Source organism: Antedon mediterranea, chromosome 5 (genome assembly GCF_964355755.1).
Source record: "Antedon mediterranea chromosome 5, ecAntMedi1.1, whole genome shotgun sequence".
In the NCBI taxonomy this organism is placed as follows: Eukaryota; Metazoa; Echinodermata; class Crinoidea; order Comatulida; family Antedonidae; genus Antedon; species Antedon mediterranea.
Window position 1 is genome coordinate 8,279,716 of NC_092674.1, and position 21,257 is coordinate 8,300,972.

Here is a 21,257-nt window from a genome sequence, read left to right on the forward strand (position 1 = left end):
CATAAAATCATAGGATGAAAACACAAAAAAGTACCGAGACGGCAAACTTATTTCCATTGTGGTCCTTGTGTGAGAATACTTCGGGAATAATACAGCAACACATGTGGCGCCTGTATCATGCGAAGATTATGGCCTATGATACCAGGCGAAATAACGTGGAAATAATGTAGGCCTACTGCAGTGGGTTTTCAAATGTTAAAAGCGCCTTTCTTTTCCAAAATAATTGTATATAATCGAAAAACACTTGACACGAATATTTATTTTGTATTTGAACCATGAAACGTTTTCACCATTTAAATTTGGCCTTTAAAATGCACATTTGTACTGTCTGGAATCGTTCAACAAATCTGTTAATACAGTCTCTATATTTATATTATTCAAAAATCTGTCTCGTTTTTATATATATTTTTTCAGATTGTAACTGGTCACGTGTCTATTGCATTGACACTTATGCAACAGTAATTGAAAATAACCAATAGTGAGAACATCCGAGGCAATGAATTTAAAGTGGTTTTCCGAAGGCCTCAACAGATTGAAGGGCGTTAGTAACAATTACATTTTCTACATGCTGATCGAACACTGGTAAATGTCCTATACATGACTATTATCTATTGAAATTTATTCAATTCGTAAGACTCAAATCAGTAGTGTCGAGTGTGTATTTTGTCGCCTTTTCCTACAAGTCAGAAAATGACTTGTACCATGTAACCATAAGTAGTTTAAGTTTTAAATTAGCAATGCATGCTAGCGCGTATGCATGAATTGTAGGAATAGAGTAATTCACAATTCATTTTGTAGAACAGTTTCCCTGGTAGTATGTCTGTTTATTTGGGAGGGGGAGGGGGAAGTTGGTGAGATAGTGTGTCCTTTAACTTGACCTTTTCACGACTTAAGCGCACAATATCGAGTTTTGAAAACATTCATTTCTACGCATGCTCATATATGATGAGCGTGCGCAGCATGTATTGTTTAATTGACAGCTAGTTCATAACACACGTATCAGGGCTCGAGCATACTTTAAGCATATACGGTTTAACTACCACTCAGACAAGAAGGATCTTACAATTTATGTTTAATTTAGACGTCTTACCAAACATCTTTCATGATGCCTTCTATGTGATCAATTTAAGAAGACAGAGCTGATCACATTTAAGCTTAAAGTCTACTACAAAACGCTAGGCCTACTTCTCTATTCACAGTAATAAAAAAACTGCAGTTATAAATGTTCACAATATTGTATGTATATGTTATTTCTTAGCCAAAAAAACGGCTAACATTATTTCTACAAGTGTGAACAACGTATACACCACAGCAAACTTCCATTAGAAAGACATATTTATAAGTAAAATACTAGTAAAGTATATAATATTAATATATTCCAACACACCTTTTTTGCAATTCAATTTTAAGTTCAGACATTTTATATTGATTTTTATAATGTTTCTGATTTATCATTTTGTATGTTTGCAGTTTCTATTTTCAACACAAACATTCAATATTTTATATTCTAACTATTTTATTAAACCTACATTCAAGATCATTCTGTTGCCAAAACCACACTGTAAACATCTCAAGTATCATTTTAATTTCGAAAGGTCAAGGGTTATGCATATGAACATCAAATGTTTACTGTTATAGTATAAACACAGGAAAATTGCATTTATTAAAACAAAGGCGGGTATAGCAAAAAAATAGAAACCTCAAAGCATATTTCACAAATTGTATAATATATCAATTACAGAAGACCAGAAATTAATACAAAGTATGTTAATTGACATTAAAAATAATAGTTTCCAAAAAAAAGTTTAAAAAAAAGTTTTCTAATAACTCTGAGGTCAGAATTGTTCGCTTAGTTTCACTTCCTAACTTTGCTAAAGACAAATGTTTCATATAGAACGTCTTTCTTAGCAGAATATAGGACAACTATGCGAAATGAAATACTCACATGTTTATTTACTCACAAAAAAGTACAGCGTAATAAAACCCTCATTCACCTCTGAAAATGTGTTCCTCCACGAGTCCGTGAAAAAATGTTGTCTGTAACAGTTTTCTGCTATTTAACTTTTTTTTTAACTGTTGAACATTTTAATTGATGTGAATTTACATGTGTATTTACGTAATATAATGTATTGAATTATGTGATTTTGAATAAATGAAAGAACATTTATGGAAAACTAACATTTACTTTAAACAAGGCCATATACATGACTACAGTCGCGTGCGCAAATTTAAGTTAGTGTTGACCGACCAACCGACCGAACGACCGACCGACATAGTGAGCTGTAGAGTCGCGTTTGCACCAAACCACTAAATCGCAAAACAAAAAAACTAATTTAACAATTGATAAAATCAAAATTTGACCAGCGCTCTATTATTTACTATTACAGTATTATTTTTGTAGTTTGTCAACGCGAATGATTTCTATCGAAGCGGCGTGCCGCGGCGTAATTTCAATGTAAGCAGCAAGCTCCCGTATTTCCATAATCTTGGATTCATTTAATTATCTAATCATTGTTAAACACGATGCATCACTCTCGTAGCGAATGTATATGATCGTATTTGCACACAGCATTCAATAAAAAAAAAATCGAGTTAGGTATTCCAGTATAGTATTGACGTAATAACTGTTCACTTTATGGGACAGGGACAATTAAGATCAGGCAGAAAGTGCTCCCAACGGGCGCGCTAAGGAGTCACAATTATGAATCTGTGATTGGCTATAAGTGATAGGAAATTATTTGTATTTCCCCTCATTTTGTTGATCGCTTTCTGTTCCCTAGGTGCGATTAGTGTTTCAGATGACGAACAAACAGTTTTAAATCAATCGATATTTTCCAAAACGACCGAGAATTATGCTGATTTTATTCTCGTTCTGTTAACCGTTTCATGTCTGTCTGTCGGCACAAATCCTACTAACTTTGACGATTTTAAGAAATATGATATTTATGTTTTACTAAGTTATCTCTTTTCCATCAATTCGGCAAAAATCTGATAATGCGTAAAGTTGAATAAGGCACAAACTGGCGACAGTGATTGTATTTTCATGTTTTATATATCACTTCCTTATATTGATTATTTCTTATGCAACGCTTTTCAGAGGCTGACGAAATGTGTTGTAGTGTAGTTGATTATTGCGTTTCGGACGCACGCGTCGCGTTGATTACACAATACACATAGGATTTTGTTTCAATAAATGGAATGATGAATGCGAGCTCAGATAACTTGTGGACATATCAAACCTTCTTACAACAGCATCAAATCACCTTCTATCAATCTATCTAAGAATTGTCTCGTTTTTCAAATCATTAAATACAATATCACTTTCATCATACAAATCTAACAGTTTATATCAATGTATGCTTTGTAACAAAGAAAACATCTACTGTAATTGCTAAAATAATATTTCATCTCCGATATCTCCATTAACTTGACAATTTTATTTCTCAAACAGATATCGAACGCTTAGCTAAACCGCGACAAGCTATATAACAAATTCTAAGACTAACGATTTAAGTACCGATATTTGATTGTTTTAACATTATAATTATGCATCCATCGGATATTACTATTGAGCCATTATATACTGGACTATTGCACCAAGTTGTTTAGTTGTGGGTAGTGTTATGTTAAGCAATTTGCTTTATACATGAGCAAAATAATTAGCAAGAAATCCACACAAAACTTTAAAAAAAAATTATGCAAGCGATTATAAACGAGTTATATCAATTCAGTCGAGTTGAATATTATACAGTAATTTTACGTTTACTTAGGGTTCATTTAAACTACTCATTTGCCGAGTGAATTGACAATTTAAGCTTGTTAATTTTTTTTTATAGAAAAGAATGTTCATTCTAGTTAAGAGTCTGTCTTCTTTGATGAAATCTTTAATCTGTAAATTTGAGGATCTTTTCCTCAATCTTTACATACAGTAAATCAACTCCCACGAAAGTATCATTTGAATAAATCCGATTCGGTCTACTTGTAGGAACTGTGAGATTTGTGAGGAGGGGTTGGTGATTAGGTTGAATTATTGGAAGAGACCAATTTATTTGCCAATTTGGAAAATAATAATCACTTATTCTCGAGACGTTTTTCAGTTCCCGCCAACCTTCTCGTTTATTATTATTATCCCAGTACACAAATAAGTCACAAATCATTGGCATATAGAAAGAAAACATCAACGATTAACTCACAACAATTGCTGCTACGAGGTAGCAAGCTCTAATTGTTAAAATTCAATACATCTTCTGCCTGGCCTACATCGCACTATAGGTAACTTATTAGCTTGTCAGACCATCTCTTATAGTCTCATAGGTTATAGTCATCCTAAAGAGACACATTCAGTTAGCAGCCTTAATATCTTGACATACTGAACTAAACATCAGACAATTTAAATAAGCAGAGCAACTTATGAGTATTTCAGACCCCGTTGTGTAACAGTCATACTATTCCACATTTCATTTAATTTATTTCGTCAGCAAAGAACAAATACATAACAAAACAAATATAAAAAGAAAAGAGTTCAAAATCCATATGAAGCACTGTAAAATGGCTCACCAAAATGTAAAATTAAAAGAGATGCAGTTAGAAGCAGCAACGAAGTCGTTGTATTTTGTCGAAGATTTGTTAGAAAATAAGAACGTAACACTCACTTAGAAAACTGGAAACAGAATCAGAATTCCGAAATACTGTATACCTAATTTAGAAAAAAAAGACACCATAACATTTTAAACATGTCGACGATTTCAGATAAACCATTCGTTGAGAAAATAAAACGTCAAATACAAGCTGACAAGTATTTGTATAGTATATAAACGATAAATAAACGTTTATTACTGAGTACAAATGTTTATGTCGAACAATGCATATTTCGAACACTATTGTAGTTTAAATATTAGTGTCAGCAATATAATATATAGTTATTAGGTTTATTGTAATATTTTTAAATTTTAAAACCTCAAAAAGAAAGTTGTGTTTGTATAAAATGACAAATACAACGAACAACGAAGTCATTACCATTATTTTTGTCAAAGATTGTTATTTTTCTAATTACTGCTCATACCTTCATTTGATTTACGAGCAATCAATTGATCGCTTAGTATAATAATGCAATATACTTTATTAATTGTTACAGCGAATATTTTCATATTAAACAAGCTCAAAAGCCTGTTGGCAATAATAACAATAATTTACGATCATTTCGTTGTTTGATAACATCTAATCTAGACCGACTTAGTCTTACCAAGCACAAGCATATCGATAGCACAATAGTATCTACAAGGTTGTAGACTTAACCCAAGTCTGTATTTAATTTTCCTGTTTATGTTAGTAGACCAGTCGGCCTTCCAATTTTTCTCTGGAAAATGAGTTTCTTATCTAAAGCATTATACGTATGAAACGCTATAAGTTATATATTTTTTTACTAATATTAAGTAGAAACCGTCTAGAACCTAGACTAACAAAGTTGCAATACAACTTTCTTTGACTTGTAATATGTGCCTCGTTTAAATTCAAGCAAAATATTATTTTTTCGATTTTCTATCTTCATCTTATATAAACTCAAACGGATGGATGGTTTACTTTATTAACACAATTAAAATACATAAACGTTTACACTAGTCTAAGTAAACATCTTTATTAGAACGTTTAAAGATTAATGACGGTATTTAAAAGTGTACATTCTCTTGTTTAGCGTCAAAATAGCAGTAATCACTGGCATTTTTATGACCTGCCTACGCTTTTTGCAGACACAACGATAATTCTCACATTAATTTAATTTTCTATAAAGGCCAGATATTCATTTAACTTTTTATTGTATATCTATTAAATGTCTTTTTATCTGTATGGCATGTAAATTGGATTCGATTTGTCTAGATTGAAGTCACATGGGTCAATTTCTTTTCAAAGTATACTTTGTACAAACGATTGTGTTCTAAAACTGCTGCAGCTTTTAAATTGCTTTTCCATTATTTGGAAAAGCTTTCATTAGAGTTTAGTGATGCAGTTATTTCAATTTCTTTCTTAAGCCTTTGTGAAAAAGTAATGTCTACTAAGGCTCACGTTCAGTTTAACTAGGTTACGGCTCAGCATGCATGAAAGTAAACACATGTTTAAAAAAAAACAATATTAAATAAGTAAAACGTTGTTAGAAAATGTGGTTATCCAGAGCGGAACACTGATGCGCCTCTATACAGAGAACAGGGTATAGGGTAAGTTACCGTTACTTTTCACAAAACAGTGACAGTGAGTTCATTCAAGTTGGAAATGAAGACGAATTAATGACAATGACGTAATGAGAATAATGACAATGATTACGACAGAAACGATGATATAAATTAAATAACGAAGATGAAAATTCTGAAAATAAGGATGGGGAGGAAGAATGGTGGCGCAAATATTATGTTAATATTAGAAATGATAAATATAATAACAAGACAAACATGGATGATTATGATAACTGATAAATATAGACTTTTCATCATAAAGTAATGTTTCTCCTTTTATAAAAAAGTTATGACATACAAAGTGTTCTTTTTAAACTGTTAATCAATATTATCTTATGTCATTTCTACTGTTGTTGATAATCTATCAATTATTACAAAGGAAACGGCAAACATTTTTTTTTTCTTCATCGAATATTCAAATAATAACTACAGATTAGTTTACATACTGAAGGCAGGTGGACATAGATTGATAAAAGGATTTGTAGGTATTGTACGCGGTATTGTTGTTTTACAAAATATTTTCGATCAGTCGGCTTTGAGTCTTTCTTGAGTTTCTTGTCACAGCGTCTAATTTTGCTGTTAAATTTAGCACACGATTGAAAAATATATTATGTCATCAGACGAAGGATAACCTACTTTTAAAAATATTTGATTTAATGATGTATATGTGATAGTAATTTAAAAGCATGTGTTTTTCCTTTTTGCATTTATCTCGGTAATCCGTTGATAAAAGCGATTATGGCTTGTGATAATAACATCTGGATTTGAATGTCCAATACTAAAGAAAGAAAACTAGGGATTATAACAACTAGAATGGTTGCCGTCGTCAGTGACAACTGAAACTTCTGTGTATTTTAATGACTCAGTAGGAATGATGCTGAGGAAAATGCTGATTTTGATGTGAGAAGATGCTGGTGTAACTAGTGATGCTGGTAATTTCAGCAAAAGATTTTAGTATTGTGTATGCAAATGTTGCTGGTGCTGCTGGTGATGATGTTAGTAAAAGCTGCTGGTGATGTGAGAAATTGCTACAGGTGCTGCTGGTGATGATGTTAGTAAAAGCTGCTGATGATGTAAGAAAATGCTACTAGTGCTGCTGGTGATGATGTTAGTAAAAGCTGCTGGTGGTGTTAGCAAATGCTACTGGTGCTGCTGGTGATATTGGTAAAAGCTGCTGGTGATATGAGCAAATTCTGCTGGCGATGTCAGTAAAATCTGTTGGTGATGTTAGGAAAAGCTTCTGGTGCTAGTGCTGCTGATGGTGTGATAGTAAAAACCTCTGGTGGTGTGAGCAAATGTTGCTGGTGCTGCTGGTGATGTCGGTAAAAGATGCTGGTGATGTGAGCAAATTCTGCTGGTGATGTCAGTAAATCTTTTGGTGATGTTAGGAAATGCATCTGGTGCTGGTCCTGCTGGTGATGTTAGTAAAGGTTGCTGGTGATGTGTGTGCAAATGGTGTTAGTAAACTGCTGATGATGCCTTTATTAATTTGGATGGAACTGTGATGTGAGTAAATTGGTCGTGCAGAGGCAGGCAAAATACTACTGGTGATTTATATTAATAATATTGGTGATGGTGATTAAGGTTAATATTGCTGCAAATATAGGCACATTGTGGCTACGAACAAACTTTGTTAGGTAAAGGGAAGACTGATACCGTTGGAGATGAGTTTTGGTAATGTGAAGTTAAATTCCTTTGATGATGCTACAAAAGATGATACAGATAAAGACAAGTAACGAACGTGTCGGTAATGTAGGAGATGTACAAATTTGTACTGCTTACTTAATAAACGCGAGATACATTCATTGTCATTATTGTTCTACAGCCTACTTTAATTGCGTATTGAGGTTATTCGGTTACCTGATGTAATGGTCTATAAACAGCCTAATGAAAACGTAATGTATCTATAAATTGCGTACCGTTTATGTATGACCGAACGCCACAGCTGGAATTCCAACAGCATAGCAAACCATGAAATGGAAATAAAGCAGAATATAATCTACAGTGATGCCAATTATATCACATACCACAGCGTATATTATAAATCAGTTTTAATTGATTGAAAGCTCTCGCGAATTAATGGCGATTATCCAGCCAGCACAACAAGGCCGTGTATAACTTCAGATATTGGTTTCAAATGATGTCCACACGATTATGATTTAATACCGGAATTTGTTATCGGTTAGCAATTGGAACCGATTAAGCATTTTATACACCTTTCGATTGACATGTTCAGATTTCAAAATCGATCGTTATACGATATACACGTCTATTTATTTTTGTATTTGTCGTTTCAAAATGTGTCTGTTCATCAATTGTAATCACAACACATTATTTACAATGTATCCAGTTAATTTACTGACCCTGGTGCTTAAATATTACGGATACATTACTTTACAATCAAACGATCTAGAGCAAAGTTAATAGTAATGATTAAAGCGACGTTCACACGGGAAGGAAGACTTTAAAGAAACATGTAATTATAAATGTTTCCAAGTGAAATGATCGACAGCTACAACATAAATGTAATGTCATTTAAAACATTCAGAAGTGCCAATAATAAATGTGCGTGTATGTTATGTAGAATTACAATTAATCCACTACCGCAGTGTACAGAATTATCTCCAAGAGCTACAACACTACGACATTTTTTTTTAAATGTAACCATTTGTCAGGATACTTCTTTTGGACTATTGAATTACTATTATTATTTCAACAATATTTAATCAGATAAAAATATTTATATCATTTATTATTTTCATCGCTTGTCTTTAGACCAATTTTGCTGGCCTATCTGTCATCAAAATCTGACCAGATCTTCATAATCTATATTTACGCGTTGTACATTAGTTTGCAGCGATTAGTCGCTCTTTTCTTATGCTCATCTTCATATCTGTTTCTCTGACGACTCTCTAACCATGTACTGTACAGCTAAGGACGTGGTGACAATGTCCATATAGGTACTGTGCATGTGGTTGTTGACGATAGATATGAATACTCGCGTCCGTTCGTTGTTTTGTAGAAACAACAATAATTTGGGTAGAGTACATTAATTATGGGGGTGTTAAACACGTGCGTCACCCACTGTGTAGCCAAAACATTTATTTATTTACATCCCTAAATTTACAATCGCGTATTCTGTAATTTTACTCTGACGCTATTCAATTGCTGTTTGACGAAGAAATATCCTACGTGCCTGTAGCCTACGTTGGCTATCCCCAGTATTTCTAACAAATACACATGTTGAAGTAAGACAATTATTCATCTTGTACGAGATTCTGTAAATAATTCATTCCATTCTGCTAAAAGGAGCATTTAAATTGATTGAAGGTTTCATAATGTAACCTAAAATAGCATAAAGTGCGTTAAATAGTACACGTTTCCGTTTCATATTAGCGTAGTAAATGTATATCGAAACAACGTTTAAGTTATCTGCCTATTGGCAATAAAAACCCGAAGACGCATAAAATTACAATTAATACTACCGTAATCTATAGTATTTTGTACTTTATTCAACATTATTATTCATCAAATTTTAATGTGAACCTGAATACCGTTTCGAATGTTTGAAGAGCAATAGAAAAGACTAATGCCTTCAACCTAATCAATTTTAAACACATTTTAACAAGCAAAATATCAACAACTTGCTTCAGTGGTATATTAGGATTTTTGAAGAAAAAAAGGCACAGTATAGAGGCACACGCTGCACATTGTGATATATACTGACTAACCCAATATTTAGAATTCAAATCTAATAAGCTCGTTTGTTATAAGGCAATACAATGGTGCAACAACAGTTTCAGAATCTTTTGCTCAATGAAAAGGATACCGTACTCATACTGCGCATGATTACAAACTTCGAGTTATAGCTCGTGTTCGTGACTACTCATATTTAAAAAAGTCACAGTTTTTGGTAAACAAACAGATTCGTGCAAATGATACAATCATAACAGAAATACTCCAACTTATACATAATATATAATGATAAAGTCAAACAATATGAAATTCCAATTAAAATCGGCTTTATGAAAAAAGAATATAAAGCGCTGTACCTATTTCCGCGGGAATTAAAGTCTTTGATATGAGAAGTACAGAAAAAAATATCCAATCAACTTCATCTATTGAAGATATAATATTTTGCAAATTATTATATAATACTTCCATAGAATTGAAGTAAATGTGTAGATATGCGATAGTAATTACTTTTTATTGATCAAGGAGAATTTGAATAAAACAATATTTTGACAGAAAACATAATATAATTGGAATATTTAAAACTCATAAGTGGAGTTAAATAGTGTTAGAATTGGATATTAGGCGATTAAGCATTAACACTAACGGTCAATGATTCCATGTTATGGTAAAATAAATAAATGAAACATCAACCTAGCTGCCTATATAAGTACCTACCTATCAAACTACCTACCTATAAATGAAACTACTATAGCTACCTACATACGTAAAATACCTATCTACCAAACTACCTATACCTACCACCTTCGTACATATATAAGTACCTACCTATCGAACTACCTACCTAAAAATGAAACTACTATAGCTACCTATACGTAACGTAAATACCTATCTACCAAACTACCTATACCTACCACCTTCCTACATATCTACTGTCCCCTATCCACCAAATGTATGTGGGACACGCTACGACAACATTTAGGCCCAATGTTTATGTATACTGGTATGCCAAGACAACAACAATGGCAAAATGGTTCGTAAGATACAACATTTATTTCACCAAAGGCAACTGGATTGAATGTGATGATTGATGTTTTAGGCTCAAGAAGCAATACCTTAACTAAGCTTAACAAGGGATTTGTTTATTAACAACTCACTGTCACAACTACTAAACATATTTGTAAGAAGATAAGAAGAATGAATAATTAAAATGTTACCCTTGTGCAACTCACAAGGTTTGGTCCCAGTTCCAAATATAGACTTACTATGAACATTAAACAAAATGCCATTGACTTTGTCTGCAGGAAAATGCATTTAGTGTCATAGGCCTACTTGTTCATACCTCATTTTGATTCTATATAAATTCTTTGATTACAATTTTATAATTACTGGAAAGGGCAGGTAAATAAATCATGATTTAAGCTTTAATAATAATATTTGTTACATATTTATAAGTATTCCAGAAAGTATTCCGAATGAATCGTCTTTGCCTTGATGTATCGTATTCAATCTTTCAACTACGTTAATTAATTTGTTACATCGCATGAATGAATTGATAAATAAATAATACTTTTCTTAGAATTTGTAATCAAATAAGTGTACGATAATAATTACTACTTAAGTGCAAACAAAAACTCTGCCTACACTATCAAACCATGGACCTATAAATTAGGTCCATGATCAAACTAGTTTTATAAAAAAAAAAGGTGTGATGTGCCCAAACATGGCAGTGATATGCCCAAATATTTTATTTATTTATTTAATTTTCTGCTGATACACAATACAAAGAAGACAAAACAAGTATAAAAGGCAAGGAAAGACCAAACAGGTGCTGAACACCTATGCTATTTGGTCAACTCAGAATATATACAAAATATGGTAGTGGTATGACGTCATCATATGGGCAAATCACATTTTTTTGTAACATAAAGTTTGATAGTGTAGACAGAGCTTAATCTAATCATCCAGACACTAATCTCATGAATAATTATAATAATTCAGTTCAAGAAACTTGTACATTTTGATCAAGTGTCACGGAACTGTAATCAACTTTATATTGATTACTGTATTAACAAATTGTTATATTAACATTTTTGCTAACCATTTAGAAAAAAACGAGCCATTAGAAATTGGTTAATAATTAAATGCCACGATTAGTTGTCTCATTTTTCTGATATTTATAAAAAGTTGTGATTAATACTTATTTTCAGTATTGGTCAGATTCATATTTTGATAAGATTATTAATAGGTTATTTATTCATTGGTAAGCCCATTTCTGTTCCCGAGGTTTATTTCATTAAAGGTTTATCTTGAGGCATTAACAGTATGCATAATTCGAATCAGATACACTCAAGTAGAGATTGCGTTTGTGTTTATACACTGTCGAGTGTTATTTATAAGCATACCCGCAGGATTTTGTAATACAGCTTTATTTTGTATTACACGTACAAGTTTGCCTTCTTTGAACTTGAGTTCTTGAATATTATGATGTAGCAATCTCAAATTCACATCTTTCTCTCTTTACTTTCCGTTATTTACAGTGGAAACCATACATTAAAAAGGGAAAGAAGATAGAATAGAACGTCAAGTATTGTAATTACAACCAATGTATTTCTAATAAAGGTAATTACTATTTCATTTCATTTCATTATTTATTTGGTCTATTTGAGTATATACATAACAAAAAAAAACTGAAATTGGGGAGACCAGGGTCAACCTAAGTGAACTGAATCACTGTAGCTGAGCCGGTTGACCCAACCTCAAAGTCAGTTTACACATAAAATACAAAAAGACAAAAACAGTTACAGCGAATCAAAATGAATATAAACTTTTCTAATGAAGGCTGATGTGCTTTCTAGGACTGCAGCATCAGTCAACTGTCTGGGAAGCTGGTACCAGACACGGAGTAACCTGATTGCTATAGAATGTAGGCAATATGAGTATAAAGTATAGACTTGGGAGTGACAAGTCTGGCTAAAATCAGTAGATAAGAAGCATTAGCCCTAAAGTCGATCATTGAACGAAACCAGTTAAATGATTATGGCCCGATCTAAGATGTAGATGTCTAAGAAGTGGATACATGGCTACTGGAAATCGCAAAGTAAACCTAAACGAAAACTCATGACAGGAAGAAATTATAGCAAAAGTATGAAGGAATAAGTTCATTGAGCGTCAACCATTTTTGTTTTTTATGTGTTTTCACCGAGAATTTAATTCTTTAATTTATTCCTCTGATATTTTTTTTTTTTTATTTATTTTTTTTTTTAAATATTTTTTTGCTGCATATTACATTTCTAGCAATATCATAAACAATAAATACCTTTTCAATTCCTTTTAGTGTGATTTTTCATTTTGCATTGTTTGGAATTTGGATCAATTACAGGAACAATTTTTCGCTAAGAGCGAAAAAAATCCTTTCTATGAAATGCTCAGTGTCCTTTTTACCATAAAAGGTCAACATAAAAGTATTAACTAATAACTAAGAATTCTTCAGATGTCAAAAAGTAGAATTGTAAGGCCTCCTAGTACAAGCAACCATAATATGTAATTTGAAATGTAATGTATACTCTCTTGTCATTATTTATTGCGTCAAATATGATGGTCGGACATGTCAAATAAATGTTCAAATTAAGTCCATAACATGTCTGAGATTACAACTAGTAAATGGTAAGAAACGTGCACAATATTTAGTCTATCTGTCGACAAGGGTCTTTAATAACAAGAAAATATAGGAAAAGAAATATTTTGTTGATGATTATAATAATGCGCCAACTCAGATAGTTTAGCCAAAATACAAGTAAGAGCATCTTCTATTCTATCCATTTAATAGGTAACCAATAAAGAAAAAAAAAAGATTAACAACATTATAGAGAATACATCAGTAGGAAAGTATTGGAGTGCCGCACATCACACATTTGTTGTCAAACTAGTTTGATAATGTAGACAGAGCTTTACCTATGTTTAACGTGCAAATAAGAGCCTTTTTTTTTTTTTAAATACCTACCTACTATCTTATTTCTCACTTTAACTTTCTAATCGAGCAATTATAAACATAAACATAAATCAGCTCAAATGTAATAAATTTTCTCTAATCACTAAACACTTTTTTTTTAAATGCGATTGGTAAATTTGACGAGTTAATCAAATGGAATAAAATCCTTGACAATTACCAATCACACGATTGACTTGATGCATGCATCAACTTTTTAAATGTACATCTTAAATCTTGTATATTAATCTCCCGGCCATCATTCTTACTTATACATGAGTATCATGGTTGTTATAATATCAGATCTTCTTTCCATAATAACATTTTCTAAGAATTTTTTAGATTCAACAGAATTTAAGACCAAGGTTCATTAACCAATTCGTATTTATATATTATTCCATACTAATACATAACTGCGAACTTGGCTCTTTTGGTCTTCGACTTCGACATTTTTTTCTGTGTACGATTTGAAAGTTTTTGCTCTATGACAGAAAGTGTGAACTATTGACTAATTTAGGGCCAGAACAAACCAAATCAAATAATAATAATAAAATGAAATTTTCACTCCTCACACAATTGTGTGTGTATTTAATCATTTTGGGTTTTTCGTACCTTAAATGAATAATCAATTATTAAGATCATATCATTATATAAAATGAAAAGGGGTTTTTTCCAATAGAAATCAAATGTTTACTTCTGTTTTAAACCAACGATCGACTTCCACCATTATTTTCTGTTACTATTGATATTTGTATAAAAATTAACACAATCATTTATTTGAACCAGGAAAAATGGTATTCACTTGTGAATATCATATTGACCATACACTTCTCCAATATTTACGATATTTTAATGAGTATATTTAATACTTTCGGCTATTATTGAACTTCTTTCATAGTAGTTAAGAAATATGAATTTGAATTAGTACAAAATATGACATTTGACCGGTCAACGACTGCCGGCAAATGTGTAATTGATTAACAGTTATGATCCAAAATTCGTCAAACACGATGTGCCTTTCAATGAAGTTAATACAAAGATTGAATAATCATTTTGGCGCCAAAATCAACATAGCTGGTCCGTCTGATTGTGTGAGTGCCTTTAGAAAGTGTCAAAGTGCGATTACAGTGAGAACGTGTGTGGGATTACAGCCTGTCAAAATAAACCGAAGACTTTGATGACGGACAAGATCTTGATGAAATTGTCTCGTGAGATTGATATACAAACTCTGTTTAAAGATTGATTTTAAGAATCTTCAAGGCTTCAGATAAGTTCTCTTTAAGCTACCCTAATCTTGCAGCAGTACTCATTAAATTTACTTCGTGTCACAAAATATGATGAATTATTAATAACGTCACACTTTAAAGAAACCCGAATAATTTCACATTACACAGAAAAGGAAGCAAATCGATCGTACATTAATATTCGGATTATTCATTCTGTTCCTATTCATAAAATTTCGATCAATGGACTCCCTAACAGAAGTTAAATTAGAGTAAAGGGTTTTCTGACGTCATAATAATTGTTGTGAATCTAATTTGCATAAATTTTCGCGCATATACGCGCAGTGAATTGTAATTCTCAAGTTTGATGAGTACAAAATTAAATTGCTATCATAAGGTATACAGATATTATGTATGATTTAATGGAATGTCAATTTTCTCCAAACACCAAAGAAATATCTTATCTCATCAAGAAGAAAGAAATCTAATAACACTGACCAGTAAACGTGTTTTAATAAAAGATATTTTTTAATGAGATAAGTTAAGATAATATATAGAGAAACCAAGATTAATTTAAATTAAATACTGCAAAAATAACTTCGATTAAGAGAAAGAAATTGGCAACAAATAAATGAAATTACATTATTCAAGATAAGAAACGTTGATGACAGCTAAAAGCAAGGTTCGATACGGTTCTGAATATTTCCAAATCGAGAATAACAGATTATAACACATTAGGCCGTGAATACTAACGGGGTCTAGGGTACCTTACATCATTATATACCCAGCACAATCAGCGTATGTCCCCTGGGAGCGTTTTGTCGAATGCTCTGAGAACAATTCGCATCAAGTTTCCTTTCCGGGTGAATAGACTGAGTACAAAGTAACAACTGGAATGGGTTTAACAATATGTACTATTTGTATGACAGACTGAGAAACTATGCCTTGGAGAAAAGTATAGATATTGCTTTGCTTGGCAAAACGTAGTGTTAAAGAGAGGTGGTCTAATGTCTGTAGTTTTTGATGATAGATCCATTTGGAGCACTAACAACTAATTTTTCAAATCTTAAACATGGTGATCGTAGCACTGAAGATGGTGTGTAGTCTCATTCAGCTTAAAAGAGTTCTTTCACAATTGTGTTAAAACAATCATAAAGATGATTTTCTTCATTTTATTTTGAAGGTACAGTAATTCAGTGTTCAGAAATGAAGAATTAATAATTCAAGATGCAAGCGTAAATGATGACTTCTACTAGTCTACTGTACTAAAGTTGTAGAGAGACATTCGGTTATGAATGGAATTGGAAAAAAATTATTTAAATCATGCAGTACACCACCACTAAGCTTACTTTAAAATAAAACTTATCACGTAACATTCCGTAGTCAGTTTCGTTAGAGCTTTTGAAACAAATAAACGTCAATACACAATATAGCATCAGCCAGACATTGAAAAATAAATTAGAGAGCATTGACCAAGAGAATACAAAGTCATAAAAAGATGATTGAATGAACGATATAAAAATTATATATTTTTTTTTATTAAAGATGTTCTTTTGATTAAAATGACAGAAAAAAGATCATTTACTCTTCGGAAATATTAATGTGAGTTATTAATCAACGTGAAAGGCAAGACGAGAGAGAAATATTTTAATCAATTAAAATACAAACAAATTAAAATTGATGCAGACTATCTTTCGTGATTTGAATACTTCTACATGTGTGCTTTTACAATAGATAATTAGATAAAACAATGTTCAAGAATAGCTAATCAATTATTCCTCATGTGAGTAATGCAATTATTCTTATTAGAAAATATAATTAATACGAGCCCTCGCAAAACAACATTATTATTTTCTTTTTTGCTTTGTGGTAAGTATCCAAGAGTGGGCCAGTGTGACTACGTCCGGAACTTAATTTTACAAAAAAATTGGCGTGACACCAGTGTACTGATGTTTCTTGCTTTCTTAATCAGAAAATAATATGACTGTTCCAGTGTAATTGAGTTTGGAACATAATTTTCCAATATGTCATTATTTGGCGTGACACCAGCATCATACTGATGATTCTTACTTGTTATAGTAATAATAATTTTTATCAGAAAGCCTGAGCCAGTGTAAGGGTTCTGAACATTTTTACAATTAGAACATAATATATCGTAACACTAGTGACACCGATGTATTTTTTTTATTCAGTATAAATATGCAAAAGAAAAACAAAACCGACACAGCGGTGACATGAGGCACCAAGGTATCTTTCTTATGTGTAACGTTTTACCAATGTAGGCCTAACCAGATTAGGTCTGTACTAAAATGTACTATTAGTTCCTGTCTAGGATAAGTTTACCCGTATACTAAAGAGCATACAGATATATTGAATTGAACATATAACAAACAAATTATATGCACAGACAGAAAAAAAACCATTAACACAGGCTAATAGCGTAGCAACTGTAAACATATCTACAACAACAAAATCGTTAACTCTCTTCTAAATGCTGTAAATGTAGGTTCCAATAATATAAACACACACAATCAGTAGCATAACTAACGTACTCAGATTGACTGTGGGTTCTTAGACATAAGGCTTTGTATTAAGGGCTTTACAGAAATCTGCAGTAAAATCAGTCAATTTATCATCGATTTACGAAAGTTAAATTCTATCGACTCTTTTAGTAAAGTGCTCAACATAACCGTATACAGCTAGACGACCGCACTTTATTGCAATGAATAATTTAGGTTGATATAAAGGAAAGAAAGAGCAGAATAAAAACGACCAGAGTAGAATGAATAAGAAATGATTGATGTACTAGGTTGTGGTTTGTGACGATACATGATTCGAATGGGTGAGCGTCATAGCATAACTGAATTATCCGGCTCATTACTTAAATTTATCCTGTCCGTGTAAATGAGTCGGAATAATAATTTAGGAAAACTAACATTCGCATAGTTTTTTCTTAAAGCTCTGTCTACACTATCAAACTTTACTTCAAATATGTGATGTAATAAAAATGTAAATAAAATGCATATTCATTAATTACTGAAACAAATTTTTGTAATAATTAAATTATTCTCAAATTGGAACAAAGTATTAATTAAGATAAATTACATTATCATTATGTATCCAATCACTTAAGAAAGAAAACAAATTGCTATAAATATAAATGTATAAAAATAATGCACATTATATAACTATATACTTTCTATCATTATCATTACTATACAATGTTGCCGAAAGTTATAAACGGCGTCGTTTGGTAACAATAATTGGACTATGATTTAAACATTCGGATAACAGTTAGTTCAGTGCCCGAAATTGTTGACGTCAGTCGATGAGAGTGGATCCTTTAAGCCAAACAGATGTACTTGTTACGAATGTAAATTGTTTGTGTTAATTGATATGCTCTAAATGCGATGCAATCAGATCAATACATTGGCGTCCAACTACCGAGGAGTCATTTTGATAGTTGTAAGTTCAACTAATTTACATTCGGACATCCGAAGAGATTGTATTTTATATTTATATTTTTGTATTTTGCCAGTTTTCAATTCGCATTTCTTTTTTTTTTAAATGGACAATAAAGTATATATGACTATGAGATATGCTTATGCTGTTTAGGCCGAACGGAAGGCACCATACTGACATACACGTAATGAGCCTGCGCAGATTGACTGTCAGACTCAATATCTGCGTAGCCGAGTGGTGAAAACGAAACGTCACAATACAAACATAAAGTAATATTAATCTAGTTGCTACAGATATGAATTATTAATTATTAATCATAAAAAATCACGTTTGGGAAAACATATATAAAAACAAAGCAAAGTTATAGGATCATTCTTTTTATGAGGATTTACATACTGTACTGTGAAAGTAACCGTCGCAATACATAAATAATGAGCATCTATAGAAGAACTAGGTCTAGTACGAATCATACCAGTATATATGAGACATTTTGATACCATGCTAGAATGCTGTTTTATACATTCATTTCAAGCCAATAAGTGGACACAATGCGTAAAGCTGTCTACACTATCAAACTGTTTGACAAAAAGAGTGTAACTGTAATGTGCCCAAATATGGTAGTGATATGCTCAAATATGGTAGAAGTATGACATCATCATGTCAATATATTGTCACATAAAGTTGGATCATGTAGACAGGGCTTAATACTCTGTCTACACTATCAAACTTTATGTGACAAAAAATGTGATGTGCCCATATATGGACATGATAAAGTCATATTACCACCATATTTAGGCATATCACTACCATATTTGGGTACATCACACATTTTTATCACATAAAGTTTGATAATGTAGACAAGGCTTAATGCTTGGTACTGTATAAGGTATTACCTGTACTCACTCGTATTCACTCTTTCATACATAATACCACTTGGGTATTACTTTACCGAGGCTCAAATTTACCCAATGCATTATTAGAGTTCATAACAGAGGATAAGGGACGTTTGGTATACCATGGATAAGTGTCTCTATAATATACAAATAATGAATGTTTATGAGTGCAATGGTACAAATAATGGCACGAGGTGAATGATGAAAGGTTATATCAACGAGGCAAAGCCGAGTTGATATAACCTTTCATCATTCACCAAGTGCCATTATTTGTACCATTACACGAATACAAAACATTCATTATTTGTTTTATATAACATCTAGACGTTTTTTTTTCGTACACAAAAATGTTTCAAAAAGTACTATTTAACGATCGTTGAATAGTGCGTACTATTGCACGCCATGTGACCCACATTCGTCCAATCAAATGACAGGAATTTATATAGGTGTTATATAAAACAACCTATTTCTTAATCAACAGTTGTTTAAATGAACTATGTAGGAATGTGTTACTTACTGGCTACATTTTTATAGTCGTGGCACATAATCTCTATCTTTCTCAAAAGTTGTCTCTGTATTATATTAACATACTTCGCCATACGTAGTGTAACCAAAAGTTAAGTAAATGCAGAGAAATTCACTTGAATTCCGTTAATATAGGACAAAAATCTTAGAATAAATCTTTGGTGCTCTAAAATATGGAGAAAATAAATGAACCGTTGCACAAGAAGAAACACAAATGTGCATGTTCATATCTGTGAATAATCCAGAACTTAGTTCAGATATTCGGTCCCTGACGAAACTTGTTGTTTCATATACTTATTGTTACATGTATACAGGAAAATCCAACTAGCCTACAAAATAACACATTCTACCATTGCTACACCAACAACTCGATTTAGGAATTCACTTCAACCTTCAGCAGTCAGTGTATTTAATAAAAACAAACTTAGATAGGATTAATAGTATATACAGTACATTGTTGATAATGTTATTGTATTTTACATGCGTTGTAACTTTTTTTCTATTAACTAAGTGTATTCTTTTTCGCAACAAGAAGACAAATTTCATACTGTACTATCTTGGTTTGTATGACAATAAAAGATCTGAATCTGTATCTGTACCACTTTTCAGTCATTTCGAAGGAAGGGCAAGTTCACAAAGTTCCTATTCTAAATATTAACTATTCTTGTTATTACAGTAGTAGTAGCATTTTAAATAGATAGACCAGATTAATATTAGTATTATATTACCGTATGAACTTATTGCTCTTTTAAAAGTAGTTTTAAAGTAGCTTCAAGATTCAGAGTTTTGGTGACACCTTTCACGCTTTTTAAATGGGGTATCACATTTCTTGAGCATAACTCCATAAAATGGTGAATAAATGGTATTTCTTTCACATCACATTTGGAAAACTTAAATATATAACATATAGGCCATAATACTTAATATACCCACTCATGATTGGTGTAGCCTCACTATCAGAATTAAAAGCATACACCACAAATACTTTCTACATCTTGAGAAACACTATTATACTTTAATCTGATGCATGTACCATCCTTTTAAAATGTCCAATTATATTGATAGATACATACGACGACAATTATTTCTCGAAATTATATATATAATACGTCGTATGCACATACTATTAAATAGCGATTAATTTATATGCATATTTATACGTTATATTATTCAAGCAACTCTTCAAGATCTACCAGTTTGAAACGCATAAATCTGAAAATACTCACGCATGCTTTATGGACTAATAAAT

At 31.8% G+C, this 21,257-nt stretch overlaps 1 protein-coding gene across 3 annotated transcripts in view; it reads right to left on the minus strand.

Moving 5' to 3' along the window:
• LOC140048650 (neuroligin-4, Y-linked-like) overlaps window positions 1–21,257 on the minus strand; it is a 58,796-nt gene that overhangs the window by 34,363 nt on the left and 3,176 nt on the right. The window contains exon 1 of one of the 3 annotated variants that reach the window (XM_072093418.1): window positions 4,653–4,765. The exons of the other annotated variants lie outside the window; for them this stretch is intronic. The gene's annotated coding sequence lies outside the window, so the exon portion shown is untranslated. Of the gene's footprint in view, window positions 1–4,652; window positions 4,766–21,257 lie in introns of those variants that run through there. 3 annotated transcript variants of the gene reach the window in all.